The 24619-nt window shown below is 38.6% G+C and overlaps 1 protein-coding gene across 5 annotated transcripts in view; it reads right to left on the bottom strand.

The window, feature by feature from the left end:
• dab2ipb (DAB2 interacting protein b) overlaps window positions 1–24619 on the bottom strand; it is a 144639-nt gene that overhangs the window by 104045 nt on the left and 15975 nt on the right. The window contains exon 1 of one of the 5 annotated variants that reach the window (XM_079256588.1): window positions 24367–24496. The exons of the other annotated variants lie outside the window; for them this stretch is intronic. The gene's annotated coding sequence lies outside the window, so the exon portion shown is untranslated. Of the gene's footprint in view, window positions 1–24366; window positions 24497–24619 lie in introns of those variants that run through there. 5 annotated transcript variants of the gene reach the window in all.

A 24619-nucleotide genomic window follows, 5' to 3' on the forward strand; every position in this document is an offset into this window, starting at 1 on the left:
ACAAAGCTTTACATCATAATAAGGTTAAATTCCCTCTTTACTACCATTCAGAAACAGCTTAGGCCCACAAGCACAAATAAAAGGGTTGAGAGACTTAAATACAGGCAAAATAAATTTGCAGTGACAAGAACAGAGCATTGAGCAAATAGAGGAAAACAGCACTTGCAGGTAAAGTTATGTAAAGCCGTTCTGCACGGCGTTATCAAAACAATGATGGAAAGAAAAAAAAAAAGGTTTGGTGGGAGTGATGTGTTGAAATGATTGGATCGCTAAAACATAATGAAATCTCTCAGAAAATGGATAAAGGAATTTCTGCAGCCTGAAAGAAGACATGAAAACATCTACTAGACCAGAACAAACAACACAAGAAACATGTCTTACCTGTTGATCAGACCGCAGAGGGGATGGGTCAAATCCACATGGAAGAAAACAAGACAAAAACAGAAAAGCACAACTTAGACCAGCTTGTTATGTTCCTTTTTCTTTTATCACATAGTAATTTGCATCTAAGCCCACTGTGAAAAACTATTTTACTTAAAGGAAATCATTTATGTGGAGTTAACTTTTTTTTTTTTATCTCCGGTCATAGCTGCTATTTTAACACATGCTTCCATTTACATCACTTTAAATAACAAATATCAGCATTATGTAAGTGTGCGCACAGACTAAAATATAGTTATAACAGCAGCAACTGAGGAGGCCGACCCTCTGAGAATTGCAGACAAACCGTTGCGAGTAAACACAAACCTCGGAAACTTACTGAACCTTCTATAGTCTAAAACACTGCTGCTCTGAGAATGCATGCGACTCCTGTTTCAGAGCAAACAAACCTACAAAGATAGATGTATTGATTCCTAACAAAGCTCACTCTGTTTTTCTGCACATGGATAGTAGGTCTCATGCACAAAGTGGCACAACTACACGTAAAATATAAGCAACTGTTTGAGAAAAACAGCTCGGGGGGGAGTCATTGGGATTACACTGCTTTGAAATAACTGATCAGTATATGCAGGAAAAAAATCATGAATATTAAACGATCGGAAGTCTTATTCATGTGGAAATGGCTAAACTTATTAGTATGTGAGCACAAGCAGGAGATAAACCTTAACTGATTGCTTATGGGGTTCGAGTCTCCTTGGGCGGGTGATAGTTTACCCTTATATGTAGTAAAGTCTCTACGGATTTGCTGTGAGCAGCAACAAGCTCGCACCAGAGCGAAAACAGAGAGCAGCTTTTCTCTCTGCCTCTCCTCATAATGAAGGCAAACCGCGTGGCAAACAGAGATATAAGCAACACTGCAGGTAATGATGTTAACTGAAGCACAAATGAGTATTTTAATAGCTCTGACTGTTTGAATGTTAGACAACATTAGAAACTGACATGTGGATTTAATACCATCCAAAGTCCAGAGAATCCGTTTACTCAGATCAGAAACACATAGAATAGAAAACAGATGCAGTTAATTTATTCTTTTAGCTCTTTATATACATATAGTGCAAACTCTTCCATCCAGCCATCGTCTCTAACACACAGCCTGATTATAAAGAAGATCAGACCTGCATTAATACTGACCCCTTGTGGCACAAATTAGGATGTACAACTCGGCACAGAAACAGTTGCAGTCGTGCTGAAGTGGCTTGATGGCCTTAACAGATGCAGACCATTGACTGTATAAAGATTTAGGGTCTTGATAAGGAGAGGAAATTGGATCATTGAACACAAGGACCAATTACTCAAACATGTTACACCAAAATACAAGTAAAGACTCAATGTAAAACTAAGATGGTACAATCCTTCAGTTGTAAGCTAATCTAGCAGAGAGGTGACTAAGTAAATGAAAAGCTACATTTTAGTGTTTAAATTCAGTGTATTTCATATTAGCAGAACCTCAGATATGCAGAGGTTAGGACAAGTTAGAGTGTGCATTTAGTCTCATACATCACATGGTCGCTTTCAGTGGAGTACAAGGCAAATCTTTAGGTTTGGCACAATGTTAAGATAAAATCTGAGCCCCTTTCCGCCTGTATAAAAGGAGAACTGATAATAGAGTTACTAAGTTCAAGTGCAGCTTTATTTACACTAACACATATTTAGAAACATCTTAACTAAAGCTTATTGGAAGATATATGTGCCCAGTTGTAAAGAAACTGTTCCAAACTTGGTTTTCTGTGTCTGTGGTGAATTAAAAATAATAAAAACAATTTCACCTCCAAAATAAGCAAAACCTTTCCACTTTATTCATAGTTAAAATGTATCAGTAAAGTTATGAAAAACATTAACTGCTCTTGGTTTATTTTTTTTATTTCATATGTTTTTACTCATGGTCATAAGAAAGGAGCTCACTTTTTTAATAACTTAAACTGATTAATAAAGATACAACTAATTTATTTAACAGGCAACAAAAATCATTGACCTGATTTATTTGAAGATGTGATACGCGCAGGCTTAAAGGAAGTTACTTTGAAAGTCTTCATGTCAAACTTAATTATACTTTTGCACATAGTGTATTTTCATGGGTTGGGATGGTACACTGTGTTTGTACATTTGCCACCTCAGTGGGCATCCGTCATCCAATAATTTGCCACTCACGGTAGAATAACTAAATATATCTATACATATATACAATGTAGTCATAAAAAGTAAGAGAATTAGATACAACTTCCTTTTTTATATTTACATTATAGAAAAATGAAAAAAGTATTTTATTTTTCAAGACTGTCAAAATAAATTCAATGAACAAAAAGTGTAATGTTAAGAAATAATAAAAAGAAAACGCATGGGTGTAAACTTCTGTTGAAGTATGTAAAACATGTAACACTGTTTCTTAATTCATGCTTGAAAGAATTAAAATTTGAGGCCAGCAGCACACTTAAACAGTCAGGAGAGAAGCATGTTTATAATTATCTTGCATAATTTCACCTTTAAATACACGTTTTAATCATATAGACACTGAAGGTCTTTCTGAGGCATTTCTTCACTGAGTACAAGACTTTAGATGCACAACATACCATGGTTGCTACAGCATAAATCCTCTTCATGGTACTCGCTAGATTTTCAAAAATGAGACAGATCTAGATGCAAGACGGCCATTTATGTACACACACACACACACACACATGGTTTCAGAGGTCTAAAATGACTTTTTCATATTTTACTATAAACAGCTTTAACTGTATTTCCAACACTGGCACAAAGAGCCGTTGAACAAAAAGTAGCTTCATGTGGACTCATCTTTCCACGGATCACCTGGATTTTCTGTCCATCTGAGATGAGTTTGTGTCGAGAAAACTGTTTCATTTCTTTGCAGAGTTAAAGAATGCCTTCCACCTTGTACATTGCAGCTTCAGGACATAACTCTGGATGTTGTGACACAATGAGTTGAGTGAAAAGGGTTTTCTTAAGATACATGTCTGACCATGTAACTGTACCGCTGTACAGTTTTTCATGCAGTGAGAAACATCATTGTGCAGCAGGGGGTTCTCTTTTTGGCCCTCATGCCCTGAAAATTTTCCAGACTTCCTCAATCCTTTATAATACTATGGGTTGGAATTCATAAAACCATCTAAATTATTTTCACATTAAAAAGAAGAATCTTTTTCTTTTTCAACAATCAATTATTCTTTCAAAGAGTCATAAACAAACTGGCAAACTAAAATGGTTAATTTCTTTTTTTTCAAATTTTTCAAATTCTGACACCCTAACCTGTTCCCATTTAATCTGCTGCTTGTAAAATCTTCTACAGCTGTTAGTGTTTATTCTATAAACTGTTGATTCTTGGCTTTTGTCCATGTTTTTTTTTTTGTTTGGTTTTTTTCATAAAACACGTTGGTGGCATCAAATTTTAATCTGCTTGTCTAAATAATGCAGTTGGGCAGTAAATATGGATAACATAACTTCCTTGCAAAAGAGTCTGTTAAATAAAGGTCCATATGAATGAATAACATACAAGCAGTTTGGTTGCATTAGAAAAGAACCTCCCACTCAGATGAAACTGCAATATGATGAAACTTAAAAGCCAAGGTGACCAGTGTTGGGATGTAATTTCAGAATTTCCTGTTTACAAAGCGGGTATTGTTTTCAGGAAAGGTATGCACTTTATGAAATATTATGTCATAGAATTCTCTCTGTGGTGGATCCTCTTACATAATATCCTTAATACTCCACACAATATTTTTTTAAACCATAAAAATAATTTGAGATATGATAATATCAATGATCAGATAAGAAACACATAGACATCATTTCCTGGAAATGTGACACCTAACGAGAGTGTATTGTAAAACTCAGCAACCTGGTTTAGATGTACTATAACCATAAAAATATTCACATCAGTCAGTTACTTTATATTTGCCGCGGTTTAATTTCAAGGGAAAATCTACAACAAAATACAAGGTCATTTCAAGTTGGCAGACAGAGAATTTATTTAAAGACGAAGGCTTACTATGCTAATTAGCACTTCTAATGCTATAATGCCAACATGCTGCCATCTAACCAGCCATTCTTCCTCCTCTTATTCAGGCCTCCCACTCTACCTTGAACCAGAGTAAAGGCCAAACTGCAGAATGTCCTCTCCCAAGCAGAACTCATTATACGAGACTAGAGACAGAGAGAACAGAGGAGTCTGTGTGACGGTGTTGGCCAGAGACAAACAGACGCATGAGATGAAGGAGGAGGAAAAAGAGAGAGAAGGGGGGGTGAACTCTTTTTTTTTTTCGCCATGATTAAAAGAATAAAGATCACAAATGAGAGAGAGAGAGAGGGAGACGGAGTTGAGAGAGATCTTGTTAATGAAGCAAACACTTGAGAAGAGAAAAAGCCTCTGACAATGATTTTTTTGTGGTGACAGATGTGCCAAAAAACGGCACGCACAGAGTTCCTTTCATTCAGGCATCATGACACCAAGTCATCACAAGAAAACTTCTCTTCACTGCCCGAGTTGTCATGTACAGCACATGCACTGTTCTTTGACAAAGACGAACTCATGTGACCGTCGCTTGTCACCAGCTGAACATGAGAAGTAAAAGCTGAGTCTACATATCGCTGCATTCATCTCTTTTCTGCTGCTTTGTGAGATCGGGTGTTGTGCGCATCAGTTTAAGTCAGTCCTTCTAAAGCTCTTCCAGGAGGACAGAGGGGTTCTGAAGATGTGAAAGATGGTCTCTTTAGATGGTCTCTTGACTGCTTTCTTTTCCAGAAAAATGGCCACAATGAAGCAAAAAGAGACCAGAGGTTTTTAGCAGCAGGGAAGTATAAAAGGACGATGTGTGATGCTCATGACAAAAAACAAAATTTCTACTTTTTCATGAATTCAGCGCCTTTTTAATGTTCATTGTCATTTTACCCCCCAACCTTCTTAACTATGAACAACAGATCAGTGTTTATGGGGAAAAGAAGTTGCACAGGTCTTACCAGACCCGACAGCCCATCATTTTATAAAAAGACATCTCAAAATATAGATGTTTTGTTGTGCAGCCAAACAGTTAAAAAAAAAAGCTCTCTACATCAATATTCAATTTGCGGACACTTATTTTCCTCACATTGTTGCAGGAAACGTTTGAATGAACAGGAGGAATTTTACCACTCTGTGTTGGAGCTTCTGTTTTTCTGCCTTCTGGTGAAATCAGGCGCCACAAATGCCAGAAACTCATGTTGGTACTCTCCCAGCCACAATGTTCATGCACGACTTCGACTTTTTGTTTGAATATAAGCACTAAATAAATGATTAAATATTCACAGATATTGCAACAAACATCTGTGTTTTTCAGATGAGATGTTGAGATTACACCATCAGTAAGTTCATATAACTGTCTTCCTGTTTTAATAAAAATGACGCCTTCTCATCATTACAGTCTGTCTTTTTATCTGTGACTTGTTCTGTAGGCCAGCCAAACAATTCCAATATAGATTAATCAAATTCTTAAAGGATCTGATCTAATTCTCTACAAAAAACAAAGTGGAAACTGAATAAAATGAGGTCAGTTTCATTTATATAGAAAGTGATGTGTCAGAATAGAGTTATTGACTTCTCAGTATATAAACAGTAATGTGTTGTGGTGTGGTGATTACTGTTGAATGCACCTGTAACTATAGAGTGCTCGTGTGCTGCATTCACTTCCACTTGGACAAAACATTTTGACCAAATGCATGTAGCGATTCACATGTTCAGCTTTATTATAATGCTTTTAACTGGGGTGCCATCTGGGGTGGCCGATTTCCAAACTTCTAAATAACATGTACGAAATGCTGGGTTGGCAAACTACCACACACAGCCTCCAGTACCCTTAAAGGCTTTTAAAACTGGGCCAGTGTTCCACATCCAGGACAAATAAATGTTCTGGGCCACTAAAAGTGAGGCTAGACTAATAGTATAAACTTTCCCATGGAGGCTAAGAAGTGTTAAGTTCAAACACACACTCCAGTTCCCCACAATGTTGAACAGAGTAACTACCACCCAAAGAAAAGACTTGTAGCACCACAGGTGTGGATCCTCACTTCTTCAAGAACAAGGAAACAATTATTCCCTTTGATGAGAGCCCCTGGCCTGGGGCTGAGATACATGCAGTGCAGAAGATCTTTACACGTGTTGGAAAGCACCGATCTCAACATGTCGCATACTAAAATCCTGGGAAAGATCACCTGAAAGATTCTACCAAACATCGGCATCCAAACAAAACACAGGTCAAACTCCAAGCAATTATATGTTATGCCATAAAAACATGAGAACATCACTGTTTAATCCAGAGCTTTTGCTAATTTCTCCACGCCAAGCAAACCACACAAACAAGGCGTCGCATGAAAGCAGATGCTATGTTTACTACAAAGAAGTGTGTCACATCACTGTGGGAAGAACCAGCGCAAGCTAGCAGTGAAACAGCGGCAAAGACAAAAAAAAAAAGGCTCCTAAATCATCTCTTGCATTAGCTGGTTTGTGGTCAAAAGTTTTATTCTACTTGAAAAGAGACAAACGAATACCCTGTGCTAATGTGTTATCTTATGACTCTGCCTTCATTTGAACTGTATCATGAAGGTTCTGCTAGTTTACATGAAAGCAAACAGGGTTTAGAGAGAAGTGTTCACTCTTCTTATGATATACTATCTTGGGATTCTCATGTTGTTTCTGATGTGAATTTGGGGACTATGCCTGGATTTTCCTGACTCTGGTGAATCACTGGTGTACATAATCAACATGATGTATTCCTATAATATTTACCTTCATAACCCCCATTTGAACACCTGTAAAACTACTCAGTTTTTGCACAGTGACTCATCAGACTTGACTAGATGAACTGGGCTGCAATCTTCTATCTTTATTAAAAAATAATGCTTTTTTTTTATTTTATTATTTATATATTGTGTCATTTTTAATCTTTAATCTCACATGTCTTCAAGTTCAAGATTAATTCTTTTTGTTGTGGAGATATACTTAATTAATTTAGGTGACATCACTTTAGCCAAAAAGCAGAAAAAAAAGACCTTGTCTAGAAGAGACTAACTAAAAAAATCCCACGAATTTATGCTGCAGTTGAGCTGATACATTTATTCAACATTGTTCTTTCAGTAGATGACCTTCTATAAAACAACATGCATGAGAGGAACAAACATGCCCTAAAACATTTTCATTTGTTAACTTGGAAATATTGGGATCAGCTGCACAATATTCCAGCTTTTGCGCAGCAGCTCTACCTGCTGAGCAACAGCTGCGATGATGCATGCTGCCTGTAACACATGCAAGATCTCCAGCAATGAGGCAATGCTGGATTTCATGGATCAAGTCAAGTTCAAAGCGCTGAATTTATTACAACGTTGTATTAGATTGCAAAGCGCTTCTTCACCACCACCTATTAAAAGTGGCAGATGTGCTGAAAAAACTTGATTTAAATCCAGCACAAGAAACATTATCTGACAAATGGAGGGGCACAACAATAAGCAAAAGCACATATTAGTGTCTAGAGCAATTTGTATAAAAGGCAGATCAAGTTACCATGGTGACTGCTTTCCTGAGCTGCCGGGCACCTGGATTGCTGCCGACAGCTATATTTAGTAATGTGGCCATGATAACATGTAATTGAATAATGTTGATGCAATGAGGAAGTCATAACTCATTTATAATTCCAATTTCTAAAAGTCATCCCCTCTTTTCCTCTCATTCCAGTGCATCCCCTCTGAATTTCAAACTCACTTATTTCTTATTTGCAAAATACTTTTCACATGGCAAACTGTGACAGTAGAGCTTTTTGTGGAGATGTAATATTGAGAAGATTATTGTGAAACAGTTTACACAGACTAATAAATGATTTAGTGTAGATGTTTCAGACACACAGCGCGCTTTTCCTTTTTGCAACCACTGTTTAATCAATAAACACTGAAAAGCAGAAAGTTACTCAAATAAAATCCCAAATCTGAAGCTGATACAGATTTTTTTTTTATTATTTCTTTTTTTTTTTTATATATAGAGGATCAAAGCTGTTTAATACATGTGGATCAACTCATCAGCATGTTAAATCAGCTCTATTTACCACACTGTTTTTCCCATAACAACTTGCAGAATGACCCAGCAAACATGCACAGCGAGGCCGTGTGCTGTGCATATCAAAGAGACAATGTCAGGATTACAGTGTGAATGGCTCACATTATGTTGTTGACATTTAAGCGAGTGCTTACGCAGGGAAATCTGTTCCAATCAATCCCCCGCAGATTAAACGAATAACCATCTGTTTTACCAACACATCAAGCTAAACAGCCAGCGAAAGAAAGAAACACTGCTGGAAACATTCACTCATGTCTATTTGAGACCAAATAAACCTAATGGTGCCACTGCAGGACATAAGCTCGACAACAACACACACAATTAACAAATATAATCAAAATGCACCTGTCTTTTCTTTGTAAACGTGTTCTTATCCAGTTGAGACGGACACTGAAGTGGAAAGAAAAAGAAATAGCTTTTTTTCTTATGTCAACGAGCCAGTACCAGTACCATTGCTTAGAGTCAAAGTGATTGGCTACAGCTCGAGTCTCTATCCAAACTATCTCCCGAACAAGCCTCTCATATGTAAAATTCCAGAGGTTTACGGCACACCGCCAGCTGGCCTGAGGCCTCAGGGACAACTCAGAGCACACTGGGAGGATTAGGTAATATCCAGCAGCTCTGGGAGCACCTGGGGATCCCCCATGAGGCACTGGAGGATGCTGCTCTGCATAGGGTGCTTCTCTGCACCAAGCCGTTAAAAACAAACAAAAAAAAAAGCTTCTGTGCTTCTTTTAGACAACCTAACGTTCCTAGCAGCAATTAACATAGTTAACTAAATTTGAAGTTTGCAGGAATATTGTGTTTAAATGCTTTCCTCTCCGGCATCTGTAATTGTGTGTGCTCTGTTAGCAGGCTGTAAAGGTTCAGAAAAAAAGAGGTCAGAGAAAGCCAGGAAGCTGGTTTTATAGGTAACGAAACATATCATTAGAGAAGTCAGACTGTAGCGCCTCCATCATCCTCCTCTTAGTTCATTCCTCTGGGTTTCTTTTTTATTTTCATTGCAGTTCATCATTCTTTCTTCCCACTTCTTGCATGCAACACACAACCACCATTTCTAACTCTTCTGCACTTGCTCACTTTCTCGTTCCTGCACACACTCCACCGAGCTTTACCGAAACGAAAGTAACCAGACAAAACAGCTGATCATGTTACACACTTGACTCTGTTGTTCTTTATGTTTTCTCACGTTGGAATTTCTGGAATTCCGTGGCAGCTCGTAGAAGGACCAGTACCTCCCTTTCCGTCACAGAGACTCCATTGTCATATTAACAATAGGCATAAATTGTGACACGACCATGTGAAACTCTCAGTTTTCCAGTGTGAGGTTACTGAGGGGTGAGTAGAGATTTAGCAGCAACACTCCGGTTCTGCAAATTTAGCCTATCAACCACTGACTGCCGTGCAAACTAAACATTGATTGAACTTTCCTCTGCATATACAACGCGTGGTAATCAAAGAAACTTCTTTAGAGTTAAAAAGTATAGCCATTTACTGTCACTTGTTTTGTTCGTATATCCCTTTAATACAACTACAACCCCTTCAGCAAACACATGGCACAAAGTAAGCCCTGCTGTCTAAGTTAAAGGAGTTTTATCATGAATTTTAGAATTGAAAGAAAATCATTGCAGCATGTGAAAAGGCTCCTTCACGATTAGCAGAGTCCCAGTCAGACAGGACATAATTGATTAATTAGATGTGTATGACAGGTCAAGATGCATTTTACGTCAAACAGTAATATGTTTCCCTTAGCAACTGACAGATGATATGAACACAAAGCAGCTGAAGCAGCTTAAGGATGCGAATGCACTATTAGTTTGTAATAGTTGAGCAAATAGTTAAAAAAATGGTGGTGCACTATTTTCATGTGCAGAACTCTTGCCTACATCCAGAAGAGTCAAAAGGAAAACTACAGTTAATCTGCTTAAACTACAAAACAATGCCTGAGATCAGCATATGATGCATTATGTGAATACATGAAGTTAAAACTTTACTCTGACCAGAAACCCAGAGTGTGCTTGGAGAAGAGAAGAATGATCTGTTCACCTGTTTTCCAACACTTATCTGAAACACAAGAGATCTCCAGAGTCCCTCTTCAAAGCTGCCTCTGCCAGCTCTTCTAGATGGACACTGGGGTGTTTCCCAACAGAGATGAGATATATCATCTTTCTAGCAAGTACTGAGGTCTTCTACAAGTAATGTGTCTGGGGACACCTCTTGTGGACATGTCCAAAAGACATCCTGACCAAAATTTCCAACTATTGTATGTATGTACTCTGAGATTCTCCCAGATGACTGAGCTCCCAGCTGTTCTGAAGAGTCCAACAACCCTTTAATAAAAGTATATTTCTATTGCTTGGATTTGAAGTTTCATTTGTTTTTGTCTGTACCCACAGCTCATGACCACATGTAAGTACTGGGACATAGACTGGTAAATTGTCAGCATTGCCTTTTGGTTCAACTCTGTCTCAACTGTGACAGATAAACACCTTTCCCAAAACCCCCTGTCAGCATTTCATTCCTCCTCTACTTGTGAACAAGGCCCTAAGATACCTAGAGTCTTCCACTTGAGACAAGAACTCACTGCCAACCCAGTCTTGGCCATCCATCTTTCTGCAACGGAGACAATGGCCTTATACTTGAAGTATTGATTCTTATTCCATGAGCCACGCACTCAGCTGCAAACCACCCTGCAGCTGCTGAAGCTCTGCATGATGACGCTTATACAGCCACATATTCTGCAAAAAAAAAAAAAAAAAAAACTAAGATACATCTCAAACCAGCTGAACAGGAAAGTCTCCGGTACTTCGCTGCAACTCGTCTGTTCAGATTTTGAATATTAATGGTGACATAGAGCAGCTTTATAGAGTCTTATACACACCTGAAAGGAACATGACTATAGTCCCAGTGATGATAATCAATCTATCACTCAAGCTGGGTAGTTAACACATGACTGAACACCAGTTGTTCATCCAGCACTGGGCCAGCATTTTGAGCAGAAAGAACTGGTCCAGCATACCATCACCTGGATGGCAGCAAAGCATGAGGCCAACAAAACTATCGTTGCAAAATGCATTTTATATCATCAGGCATAGAAATGAACAGAGCTCATACAACTCCGTGTTCACCTTCTAAAGCCTGAAGCTTCCAGCTCCTCCTGCATGCCATGTACCTCACTTCTCAGGATCCGTGTTTCTGTTTGTAACAGCCCATGCCCCTCCAGCAAAAAGTAACATTGTGCAACCAAGAGATTTACTCAGTTGTGTGAGGGAACTGTCATGAAGAATGAGGATTGTGTCACTGTGCTTAAAAGTGCTAATAGCCTCCTAAGCCTCTCGGGAGGGGGAGGTGGTCGCCTCATGGAAATGTATTTAAAGTGGTGATAACAGATGATAATGACATGTGTATCAGGTGGCCTCGATAAATCCTCACAGCATTATTTTTATGGATGAAGACTCACAAAAGACTTCCACTCCAACACAGCGTGAGCAGACGCAGCCTTCCTTCGAGTCCACGACATCTCCGTAGCAGGACGATGCGTTAAATTTATGTTTTGCTATCTTTCCTTTCTGAAACACACGAATTATTTACTGAGAAACAGGAGTAGAAAGTGCTGGCTTTGTAATAAGCTTTGGAAAATGATTGCTGGCAACAGAAGTCTGTTTTGGTGTTTGTTTTCAGAAAACAAGATAAGAAGGCAACGTGGCTCATTTTAATCTGACAGACAAAATGGTAACACTACACTGCCGAGAGGAGCAATCTGACTCACATTAAGGATTTAACAAATGAGTCATGTCAGCAACACCTTTTTTGTTTTAACTCTTCCTGAGTTATGTGGAAATAGAGTTGGTACGAAGCCCTCGGAGCGCAGACCAAGACAAAATGCAGTTACCAGCCAGGCAATGAAACTGGATAACAAGTTGAAACAGAAAAATACAAAAAGGAAAACATGAAGCAAATATGAATCTCAGTCTCACTCCGTAACTCACACACACACACACTTTAGGCTTGCATGCTCATGCATGCCGCCTTGAGTCGTTATATTCCACATAGGAACGTGGTTGATTCTTGTGGTCAGTTTTTGTGCATTGTGCTGATTTTCCAGATCCTCCTCCTCCTGTTAGGTGATGACCTCTTCCAGCCAATCAAGGCCTGGGAGTAGCCTAAAAAAGGATGGAGGATCTTCACATCTGGGCCTTTTGCCATGTTTCTATTGTTTAGGTTCCTAATTGTGTCTGTTCGTTTGCTGTTATCTCTGCGTTACTTATTTAAAAGTTGTGTTTATGTCCTTACTTTGATTTTCTAGATTTTTCCAGATTAGCCTTGCAGGTAAGAGCAGCCATTTCTGGTTCTTTGTAGGTCATTACTCCTGTTTTTAAAGTTAGGGCAGTTCATTTGTACATTTGTATCTGTAGTTTTGTGGTAAAGTACTGTAAGTTGTCTTTTTTTATTCATAGTTTGTGGTGTTTGTTTGCTTTGTTGACCCTAGCTCCCCCCTGAAGCAGTTGTATCTCTCTGTTTGAACTGATATATGCCAACATTACATTTAAACATTGACATCTTCTAGAGTTGTTCTACTCTCTGTTCCTCTAAGCCTGCCTTAGGGATGTAACAGTAACAATAAGAAGAAAATAAAAAGGATAAATAATAATAATTTATTCTCGTCTGGCACTTCTCATGCTCTGTGAGCATAGAAGATAAACAAATACAGAAAAACAACCACTATCCTCTGCCTACTTGTCAGTAGCCTACTTGCCTAACCCACCTCTCTCTCTGGATTGCCCAGCTTCCTTCCACTATCCAAACATATGCATGTTAGGTTAACTGCTTGCTAAGAGTTGCTTTAGATAAAAGCATCTGCCAAATAATGTCATCATAAAAAGACCATTTAGGTGTGGCTTTCAGAAAGCAGAGAGAAGAGGAGGAAGAAGAATAGATGCCCTAGTGTAGAGGTTATGTATAATTTTTTCTAACATTAAAAATGCATTTGAACTTCTCTTTTGTACTAGCTAGAGGCTACAATAAAACATTCAATAAAGCAGAGTAATAATGCTGCTGTAGCTACTGTGGAAGAGCAGAATCTTATTTCAGTGATGCTGAATCACAGCTGGATGATGATTTATGTGGTCGAGCACTTTAACTTGTAGCCTGCCTACAGACTACAACTGTCATGCAGCTGCATGTTTTGCTTTTACTGTACAGTCATGGTAAATCTACTCCACATCTGTTCAGATTCACAGAGAAAGTACCTGCAGATGCTGTTAGAAGCTGTCGCAGAGGAGCCTTCGATCATACCTTCACTCCCTGAAAGATGGCAATCCATCTCTAAAACTACCACTAAATTTCATCATTAGTTATGTAAGTAATACATTTTAATATATTATTATTAATATTTAATATATTATTATTACTGAATATTGGAACTAAACTCTGTTACTAATTACAGAGTAAATGCAAGTTGCAGATGCATGCTGTGATGTAACAATGGGGAAAATCTTTATGCTTAATTTCAGCTGCATGTCAGATAACAAGCAGCAGGTGCACAACAGCTTGAAGCAGGTGAGTTCTGCATTGGTTACAGAAGCAGTCATGTTTCTGATGTCAGCATGGACAAATCCAAACACATTTTGTGTCTAATCCTACCACATATTAACAACTCTATCACAAAATTCACAAGACTTCATGTACAACTCTGTTTAGTTACAAAAGCATACTTTTGACAATAAAATAGCCAAACCTTTAAACATTTCTGAACCCCCATAGCAACGGAAAACAGTGTAGCTTGAACTCACACTCCAGTTTTCATTTGCGAACATCATTTATTAATTTCATCATCTTTCTTTCGTTTGTTTGTGTGTTGGTATGTTCACCAGTATGACCAGAGCAAGCAAGTAAGCTAGCTTTCAACATAAGGGATAAGGGATTGCACCTTCAAACAGGGTTTCTGTGTGCGTGCAGCTATTCAGAGAGAAAGAGGACAGGACACAGGAGAAGTGCAACTATCTGGGACATTGCAGTCTCCCCTAGTTGTTTCTTCAAAGACACTGATGAGCCACTGAGTCCATGTTGCAGTTTAAATTACATTCTCCCCTCCTGATATTTTCTACTTAATTCCTTTCTAGAAACTCAGAAGAGACAAGAAGTGTGAATACAATAGCTATGAGCAGTTTCGCTGGAATGTGTGAGTGTGTGTCTCAGGTCAAAGCGGGATTTGGGGAGTTATGTGACAGGAAGCGAGGTAAGCTGAAGGGAAAGGGGAACCATTGGGAGTGGAGTCTATGTTCCCTTCTTTCCTGTTTTTTCGTGGGAGAAGTCATCGTCAACATGACTTCTCTCACTCCCTCAGTAGGAGACCATAAACCTGAGAAGGAAAAATAATAAACAAAGATCTTCAGTTCCTCCTCCCCTTCAACTTCTAGTAGTCCATCATTTAAAGGTGTGTTCACAAAATGTCAGAAACAGGAAAGACTCATAAAGAAAGAATATTACAGTTTCTTTTGCTTGTGTAACAAAAAGAGGAAAATAAATTCTCCACCACTATGTCCATGTAGGTACATCTGAATATTATAACATCCTATTTGTGGTATGTATGCAGAAGTGTGTCTTTCTGACTGAAACATGCCACTTTCTCACTTCAGAGCTTCTGCTGTGGAACATCTCCGTGTCAAACTGCATGTCAGATTTTATGATGTTTATCGTCTTTTGTGACTCAATGGATCAGTGAAAAACGTTGCAGATAAATCACCAATAAATCAGGGCACAATTATAAAGGAGCTAGAGTAAAGAGAGCTATCTGATATCAACTCAGTTCTGTTACTTTTTAGAAAAACTTAACTACATATTTGCAGTTTAGCTACAGATCTAACCCCCAAAATCCTACAAATATCCATATTTACAAGATAATGGGTATGTTTCTGCACTCTTATTTTGTTTTGATAACTCTGAAGATGTTATTTGTCCACTGTGTTTATGGGAAATCTGAGATGCCAACTTTTTTTTTTACATCAGCGTCTATCTGATACGGTTGCCTCTGGCGATTCTTTTGCCGTCAGTCTTCATGTCTGCTCACCGCATTACCAAAGACATAATAAGTGCATAATGGTCAATGACTGTGTTTATAATGGAGCCAACTCATGTTTTAAGAGGGGAAGCAAATCTAACTGCTTTGCTTCCACAATGACTTTCACTTCTGCTCTGCCGTGATGGGAAATTTCAAACTCTTACATCCTAAATGGGAGGAACTCATTTGCATTTTTCTGCTGGGAATACTGTTGCAGGTATAATAAAGAACCATGGAGATTTATGTCATGTTTTCTGATCTGCAGCGATGGGTCCTTTCAGTTTTAGTAACATTTATGATGCAATAGTATCTGAAGAAGAAGCAGGTCAAAGAAGCCCCCAGGTAAATCTGACAACCTTCACAAACTCTGCCAAAAAAAAGGGAATGTCATCTCGTGTTAACTGATTGGCTTCTAAACGCTCTCACACCAGACTGTAACGGATTTATCGTTCAACCACCTGGCAGATATTGCAACTGACTGCCCATTTTTACCTTCAGTATTGGACTTACCATGTGGCTCTGAGTAAAAAGAAAACAAATGGCATGCCAGGTGAAGTTTATGGACCAACATCTGATGATATATTTGACCTTTGCTTTCGTATTTGAGTCACTGAAAGCTGTTTGGGTGGTACAGCACCTTCTGAATAAACATAAAGATTTGCTACAAAAGAAATTTTACAAACACACACAGAAAAACATCTTATAATCAAGGAATATGCAATATACATTCTTTTTCTGATTCACAATTTTAAAAGATGCATTCATATAAAAGTCATTTGTGTGCAACAGCTTTGTTGGCGCTAAACTGGATTCCTGTATCCATCCTTTTTCTGTAGAGACTTGATCCACCTCAGCAAGATCAACATCAACAAAAGGTCTGACTGACTTCTCTGGTATGTCTTTCGTAATACCACTGTGTGTGTATTAGCATCAACTGTAACATCTGCATGCAACAGCACGGCGTGTGTGCTGACACAGCAATGAGCTCCATAAGCCTGCTTGAACACAAGCAGACCCACAGTAATCACACACGTCTGCCTAAGTTCAATTTCAGTGCAGTGTGTGTCAAACTGCTCAGTTAGGGTTAAAGCTCCTCAGTGGAGCCACAGAGTTCAAATAATCTCACCCCATATAGATATCAGCTGTACGACAGACACTGTTTCGTGATGATGTAATGCTATTATCACAAGATGATTTGAAGCTTTTTGATTCCACCTAATAAAACTAATGGAGGTGGTGAAATAGGCATTGATTGATATTATTTGCTCATTATGCTGTGACATGATGCAATTTAAACATTACACACTGGCTTACTGATTAAGCCGTGCAGTAACTTTATCCACATGTCCATACATTATTGGAAATGAAAAACATACACATATATAGAGCATAAGCAAACTAAACCTACCCTGCTAAGCTCAAGTTATTGCATAGCATGCCATGTAGCAAACACCCTCTACATCCTTGTGCTTCCCCAAATCCCAAATCTACACTGCAACCGTCCCTGAAAAATGCTTTCAAACAAAATAAAAATCACGTCTGGCCTCGGTGATGTGGAGAGCGAGTGTCCAAAGGGGAAGAAAGATGGAAGAATGGCGGGAGAAATGAGGGCAGAACTTGTTCTATTACAAAATTAGAAAGAACAGAGGACAACATGGACAGTACCTGAACACAAACAGCAATCCAAGTACAATCAACACACTCAAAAATAGAGGTACCAGCTTGTACCTAAAAAGGTACAAATGCTTGTCACTGGGGGAGTACTCTTTTGAGAGACATTTCTGTACCCTTCAGTTCTGGTCTGTTTTTGTACCTTATCAAGTTCAACCTCACCTTATCAAGTTATGTTTTTTATGTTTTCACAGGATTAGACCTGGTCCATGCCACTTAGCAATATTATCTTATCTTTAATCTAGAAATAATCTTCAAAAACTCAAAATACTGACCAGCCATACACTTAGTTTGCAGCATCTGACCTTCATTGTCTGGTGTAGTAAATGACTGTTAAGTAGTACTACTGTCATCACTCAACTCCGCTCTAGTTTGTAACATTACAGCCATTAACATTACATTTTTCAATGCTGCAGGTACCCTTATGGTCGAAATGGTACAAATTTGTACTTTATGTCACTTTGAACCCTTTTTCATACTCTGAAGGTGTGCTTCTGGTCTCTTAAAGACCAGCATTGTACTTTTGAGAGAACATTTCTTTAAAATGTACCTATAGGTACAGAAATGTCCTTATCTTGTACCTCTATTTTTGAGAGTGAATCATTGTCAAGAAGGGCACTATTATAACACTTAAACTGGCAAATTTGAATATAATAATAAATCTATGGTTGCTACAGACATGCAAACCAAAACTGGCATCGCAGTAACTGATCTGCTGGACACTTTGTTGCTGTTTCATGCCATCAAAAAAGAACATTAAATATATTGTATGGTTACAAAGAGTTAAGTATATAGATAGATAGATAGATAGATAGATAGATAGATAGATAGATAGATAGATAGATAAATACTTTATTAATCCCGAAGGAAATTGTGCAGTTGTCCGTTGCTCACATTCATAAAACAGCAAAAGAGAAAATTTAAAGTTTAAAAAAAACAGACAAATAAATAATTCAACAGCATTAAAAGATAAAGTGCTACAGGTTAAGGTGCTACAAGTTAAGGCACTGAAAAAAACAAAGTTCAGGACTAGTATCAGTCTCTCCTGCTCCTCCCTGAAGTGGCTGCATTATACAGCCTGATGGCACGAGGGATGAAAGAGTTTTTTAGTCTATCAGTGGAGCAGCCCAATGAGAGAAACCTGGAGCTAACAGAGCTCCTCTGCCGAGAGAAGACAAGATATAGGGGGTGGCTCTGATTGGAGAGGATTGCCCTGATCTTAGAGAGCGTCCTCTGCTCCACCACCTTTTCCACAGAGTCCAGGCCGAGTCCAACCACAGAGCCTGCTTTCCTTATGAGCCTGTCCAGCCTCTGAGTGTCCCTCTTTTTAGCGTTGCCCCCCCAGCACACAACAGCATAAAAAAGAGCACTAGATACAATCGATTGGTAGAACATGTACAGTAACTTTGAACAGACTCTAAAGGATGCCAACCTTCTTAAAAAATACATCCTGCTCTGAGCCTTTTTGTACACAGCATCTGTGTTAGCTGCCCAGCTCAGACTGTTATCCAGCTGCAGCCCCAGATATTTGTAGTTAGAGACCACCTCCACCTCAGATGATGGACTTTCCATATGATTCCCTCTAGTCGTATTGCTGCCATGTAGCTGTTTTCTAAGCAGCAACGCTTGCTGTTTAAGATGGATACTGCAGCGATAGCAGCACACTCTTATCTTAGCATAAATATTTTTTACAATATGCAAATGCTGGTGCAGCAATGAGCAAAAAGTTCTATTTTTAACGCCTACAAGACAACAGGGTGACAGACAATACCAAACAACCTGAATAAAAATCAGTAGCATACATTCAGCTATATTAACTATGTAATAGAACCATTTGTAACATATTTATCTGATAACGTTGCAGGCATGTTTTACTGGAACACAGAGATTCAGAAGGACAGAGACGGAGAGATACTAGAGTTCCGGAGGTAATACTGTGGATTCTATTATCTCTTAAGCCAGCGTGGCAGCAGTTTATCACAGCTTTCAATCACAAAGTAATTGCAATCTGCAAGAAACTCCACGTTCACTGCCTAAGAACACTTAGTCAGCTTTCACTGGCTGGGCCTGTCAAGATAAAACAGTTAGAAAGAGTAAGCAAGCAAGCTCGATGACAGATCATGTCACCTTGTGTTTTGTCTATCAGGCTTAATTCTATATTAAAATGAAACATCCGGCGAAGTGACTTAAAGGAATGTAAGTACCAAAATGATGAGCTGATTTTTTGATAGAAAGTGAATCAAATGAGTTGAAAAGTTGAACTCAGTGGATCCATTTTTTAAACTGTGAAAATATGTTCATTCTCTATGTTTTATAGGATATTTCTTTTAAACATATTACACATAAAAAAACACCATATGGACTACATGTACCAGGATTAGGAAAAACAAGCAAAATGAGAATTTGATCCATGTGTGTACCACCGAGGGTCATTATGTGAATGGATGGACAATAGTGACAGAGATATTCAGAGTAAGTCTGGTACTTTAATAGGATTTTTCTTTCAGAGAATAAAACATAATGTTGTGAGAGAAAGTGGCTATTTTTTTATACAGTAAAATTCAGACTGCACATAAATTCAATTTACAGCTCCAGAAAGAAAATGAGCCCACTGGCATTTTTTCTTAAATTAGTATCTCTGAGCATTAAGACAAAAAAAAAAAAAAAAAAAAAAAAAAAAAAAAAAAAAAACATTTCTGCCAAGGACATCACATTCTGCTTTATGAGGACAACAAAGTGGCTGTCTGGCAAAACAATTTGGGACTGAGAGAGATGACTGCAAACTCTTCACTAGCATACCAGGCTGACATCAGGTGACCTTCACACATAAAGCAAAGTTAGACTGAGGGTGGAGTGCACAACTTGTTGGAAACAGACTATGGGCAGGCTGAAGCGGTTTTTTGCTTCATCAATGAGAAAAGTCAAGCTGATTTGTAAAGATGACAATGGGAACTGGACTGCAGACTGAAGTAAGATAATCTTTTATAATAAATCCAGTTTTCAGTTGTGCCCAACACGTGAAAAAGAATGAGTGATTATGAGGGAGGCTTCAAAAAAGCTGGAGTTAAGCAGATGTGTCATTGTAAAAAAAACATTGTTTAGTCACATTAAATGTTATCCTATAAAAAAAAAAAAAAAGATGTCCTTATGCTAAAACTGTGGATCATTTCACATTGGTCACGACCAGTTCATATCCTATGGAAACTACTGGAATGTTATTTTTATGCAGAAAGAGTGGTATAAATTTACCGAGACCAATATACAAAAACTGGCGGAGAGCAAGCCAAACTCCATGGAAGCTGTGATTATCAACTGGGTTTGTTCCAAATAGATATTTCTGAAGGTTATCTAGATATATTATTAACATTTTATTAAAAGCAAACAGGGAATTTGTTTTATTTGAATTTGTCATGTTCTGAACACACAGCATCAATCTCTTATTTTGACAGAATTTAGTTATGCTCTAATAAAAAGTAGTTTCATTTGGAAATTAAGATAAATGTTGTCAGAAGTTGACAAAAAATGGCAAAGCTGTTCCGTTTTCCAATATTTGCAAATATAAAAACAAACAAAAAAAAGAAAATGTTGCAGTGGTGTCTTTACTTTGTGTAGAGCATAGCATTTTACTTTAATGAGCGTTTTTCTTTAGATTATCATTACTCATGAACAATTCACTCAATTAGAAATACTTCTTACCTTGAATACATAAATTAAAAGTTCTATAATCAATCAGAATAAGAGTAAATCTTCATTCTGTGCAGGAAATTTCAGGGTTACAAGTTTAAAAAAATCTGACACTTCATCAGTTGTGGTCAGTTAACAGTTAACAACCTAACACACAACTTCCAGTACAAACATGCTATTTGCTCTTCCCAGTCTACGATGTTTGCTTGTCACTGTTCCGTTGGACGACAGACTTCTAATCTGAGGGCATGTTCACATCAGCCTTTTTGATTCGAATTCTAGTCCATTTGGTTGGAAAGTCCACTTCTTTTGGGGAACTGTGAATGCGCCAAACAAATTCTGATTCAGACCAAAGAAGCGGACCTGGTCTGCCTACAAACGCAGGTCACGGCCTGCTTCAAGCGGACCAAATACAGGAATCAGATTTTTTTTTTTAAAAAAAGTCACTTTCTGCATTTGTCAGAGCATTGCATTGTGGGTAAATACATAGCAATCGTGTTAAGAGTCCTCTGCCTCATCTGTTGTGCATACTGCATAAATTGTTACAGTATATTACTGCAGTATAGTTGCATAAGACTAAATAAAAAAATAAAAAAAAACAACACAGCAACAGTTTTGTGCTCCATGTTTTACTCACAAGTAGAAGAAAACGAGTTTTCTTTTTCCGGTGGGTCTTGTCCTCTCTTTTGCTGAATACTAGTGTAGAGCCACCTTTGCTGGGAATGGGGATGTGCCATTCAAATAGTTTGGCTCATTTGACCAAAGTGCTCCGTGAACACGATCTCGGTCCGCATGGATTCACCACCCTTCAACTGAGCTGAGTTCCCAATCAGACCAAGTCTAGCGAACTATTCTGATGTGAATGCACCCTGAGTTTGGGTCAGCCTGGCACTGTCTGAAGTCTGAAGGCACTGAGCTAAATCTCTAATGTTTCCCACAAAACTGAACCCACAGTTTCTGCAGACAGATGCAGGAGTTCTTGTGGCAGCATCGTGGAACACAGTATTCTGTGGAAACATCATGAACAGCTGCTAATGACCAGGGTAGAACGATGAAGAAGTAAAACATGGGCACATTCACACCAGGATATTCAATTGGGTAGGTTATTCTGAAGAATACAAAAACTATCACACCCTAATTTGGTTTGGTTTGTTTTCACACTGCACCTTTTTGCTAAAATGGACCAAACCATCTAAACAATATCACACAGTTTCAGCAAATGCTTGCTCACAGTGATATTCCATGAAAGTACAGTTGAACAATAAAAAAAGAAGAAAATCAGACTCATCGACTTGCTGATTCTTGTTTTCAAACATATGGTTCTTGCTTTCAACAATCTTTGTCGCCAGTCTCACACTTCCATGTGTCTTTTATGTAGCTATAGTTGTTAAGTAAGTTCATCCACTAGAGGGCAGTGTTGAGTTTGGATTAACTTCCGCGTTTTTACACTGGTTGGTATCGTTAAATTACTACTACAAGTCAATTACAACCATCCAAATCTGTTTTTTGTTCTTTCCACTTCTTCTGTCTTCTCTCGGTGCTTTTTATTTGGAGGTTTCTACGTAGTTTCTTCCATGTTCCTTCTCTTGTTTTACTGTGTGTTTTTTTTCTTTTTGCCAGTTCCATATGGGCTATACAACCCAATATTGCCCCTGTGATTTCTAGTGGTATTGCTCTTTTTCTGTGTCAAGTGATGGATAGCTAAGCTCCTTGAAAACAGCTCAAATTACACATGCCACCGATGTAGGAGACAAACCAAACTGTACGCCCATCTGTGTGTCCATCTTCTGCATCATGCATAAATGGGTCTTTAGACAAAACCCTTTTAATTGCATATGTAACTTTTTACAAAACACCGCAGTTGTAGCTCTGGCAAAGACAATACAAAGTCCTCACTTTTACTTTGCCATGCATCCATAGTCCAGAAAGGCCTTCAGAGCATGTCTTAAGGACAGATAGTCATGAACATGAACCTTCTGAAAGGGCAGCAGCCACTGAAAAGACACAAGCACTGGCACAAGGGACCAGTCATGCCATTTCATAACTCAGTTTGTAGATTCAGTCATAAAACCACCAGCAAAGGAATTTAGTGGAAAAAAAACTAAACAAAAAACTTCCAGCTTGAATGGATTTATGCCAATAAATTAAGAAACCAGTCACTCAGATGGACAAAGTTTGTAATCTACAGTCACAGTGGTGTATTAGTCCAGATTACTACTGACCTCCCATGTCAGTGTAATACTTCCTCTCCTATGATCCACACTGATCCTAGTGTGGCAGTCTACAATGGTTCATCCATCTCCTCTCTGATGCTTCTGCTGCCTTCGGAATGCCATTCCAGCAGTCAGACCAGAACTCCCGCTCTGTGTTTGCAGTAATCCTTCTTCCCCGGCTGTTCAGCGCCTACTTCCTTCCCCACAGCTGCTGGCCGGCCCGGGTTGTGCTAATAATAGGACAACAATACCCACGCCCGGACACACAGCACCACCCTATCACTTAAAAAAACAAAAACCTTCAACATCTAAAAATTCTGTGGTTTGTCGCTAGATATTTAAGTGTTCCACTATTTTGATACATGTTTGCTTTAAAAGTCAAGATAGTTTTATAAAAAAAAAAAAATAAAAAAAAAAGAGCAAAAGTTACATCAACAGAAATGTTTTAAGTCACACAAATAACTAACATTCAGCTGAAAGAGACTCTCTAAGAGGTTACCATTCAGCCTTTCTCTCTGTGGGTAATAAACAGCAGCATGTAAACACATGTTGGTGGTGGAATGATGATGAGGCTGCACACTCAAGTTAGCTACTATCTACAAAGACACTATAATCAAGCAGGAGCTGATAAATAAGGACTACACATTGCTAAAGCAGTTAAAGACTACCTTATGCCTGTACCATGCTGCTGTAATGAGACTTTATCCACCACACACACACACACACATACACAAATACAAAAACACCAAGACTGTTGCTTTCATGTTGCATGGTTCTGTCAGCAAAGTAATAATCTGAGCTGCAAATGCAAACACCAAAGGAAATGAGGTGTTTATTACAGGGAAAAAAAAGTTGGATTTTTCCCTTATTGCACTTGTAGAATCACATGGTCCAACTCTTTGTGCTTTTGAGTCAGACATGTCTCCATCAGCCCCTTTTTTCTGCTCGTTCTCTGAAGTGTGCTGCATTTACCTTTCTTTGTGACTTTCTCTGACGGAGCACTATGACAATGCTTCTTCCCCGACATGTGAAAAAGAGCTTCCCTCCACACCTCCTCATTCCCCAGACCCCCCTCCGCCATTCCACGGAAAAACAAGTCCAAGAGAAAACCTCACAAAAGTTGTAACTCAATCTGTCTTCTTTTGCAGAGTTATTGGCCGGTGTAAGGAGAGGGAGAGGGAAAAAGTAAGAAGAGTGGAGGTAATGCTCACCTCAGACAAGGTCTCGCCACCGCTGGGAAAACAGAAGGAAAATCATCTTCAATCCGAACAGAGAACCAAGAGCAACAAGTAGTAAATCCAACGTATTCCCCTCCCCTCTCCCACACTCCTGCTTCCTCGCTGTGTTTCTCTTTCTTTCTCTCATTCAGGCTGCAGTGGACTGGATAAGTGTGCTTGAGGAGTGTGTGTGTGTGTGTGTGTGTGTGTGTGTGTGTGTGTGTGTGTGTGTATGGTCTTGTGGACT

Source organism: Telmatherina bonti (genome assembly GCF_933228915.1).
Source record: "Telmatherina bonti genome assembly, chromosome: 17".
Lineage (NCBI taxonomy): Eukaryota > Metazoa > Chordata > Actinopteri > Atheriniformes > Telmatherinidae > Telmatherina > Telmatherina bonti.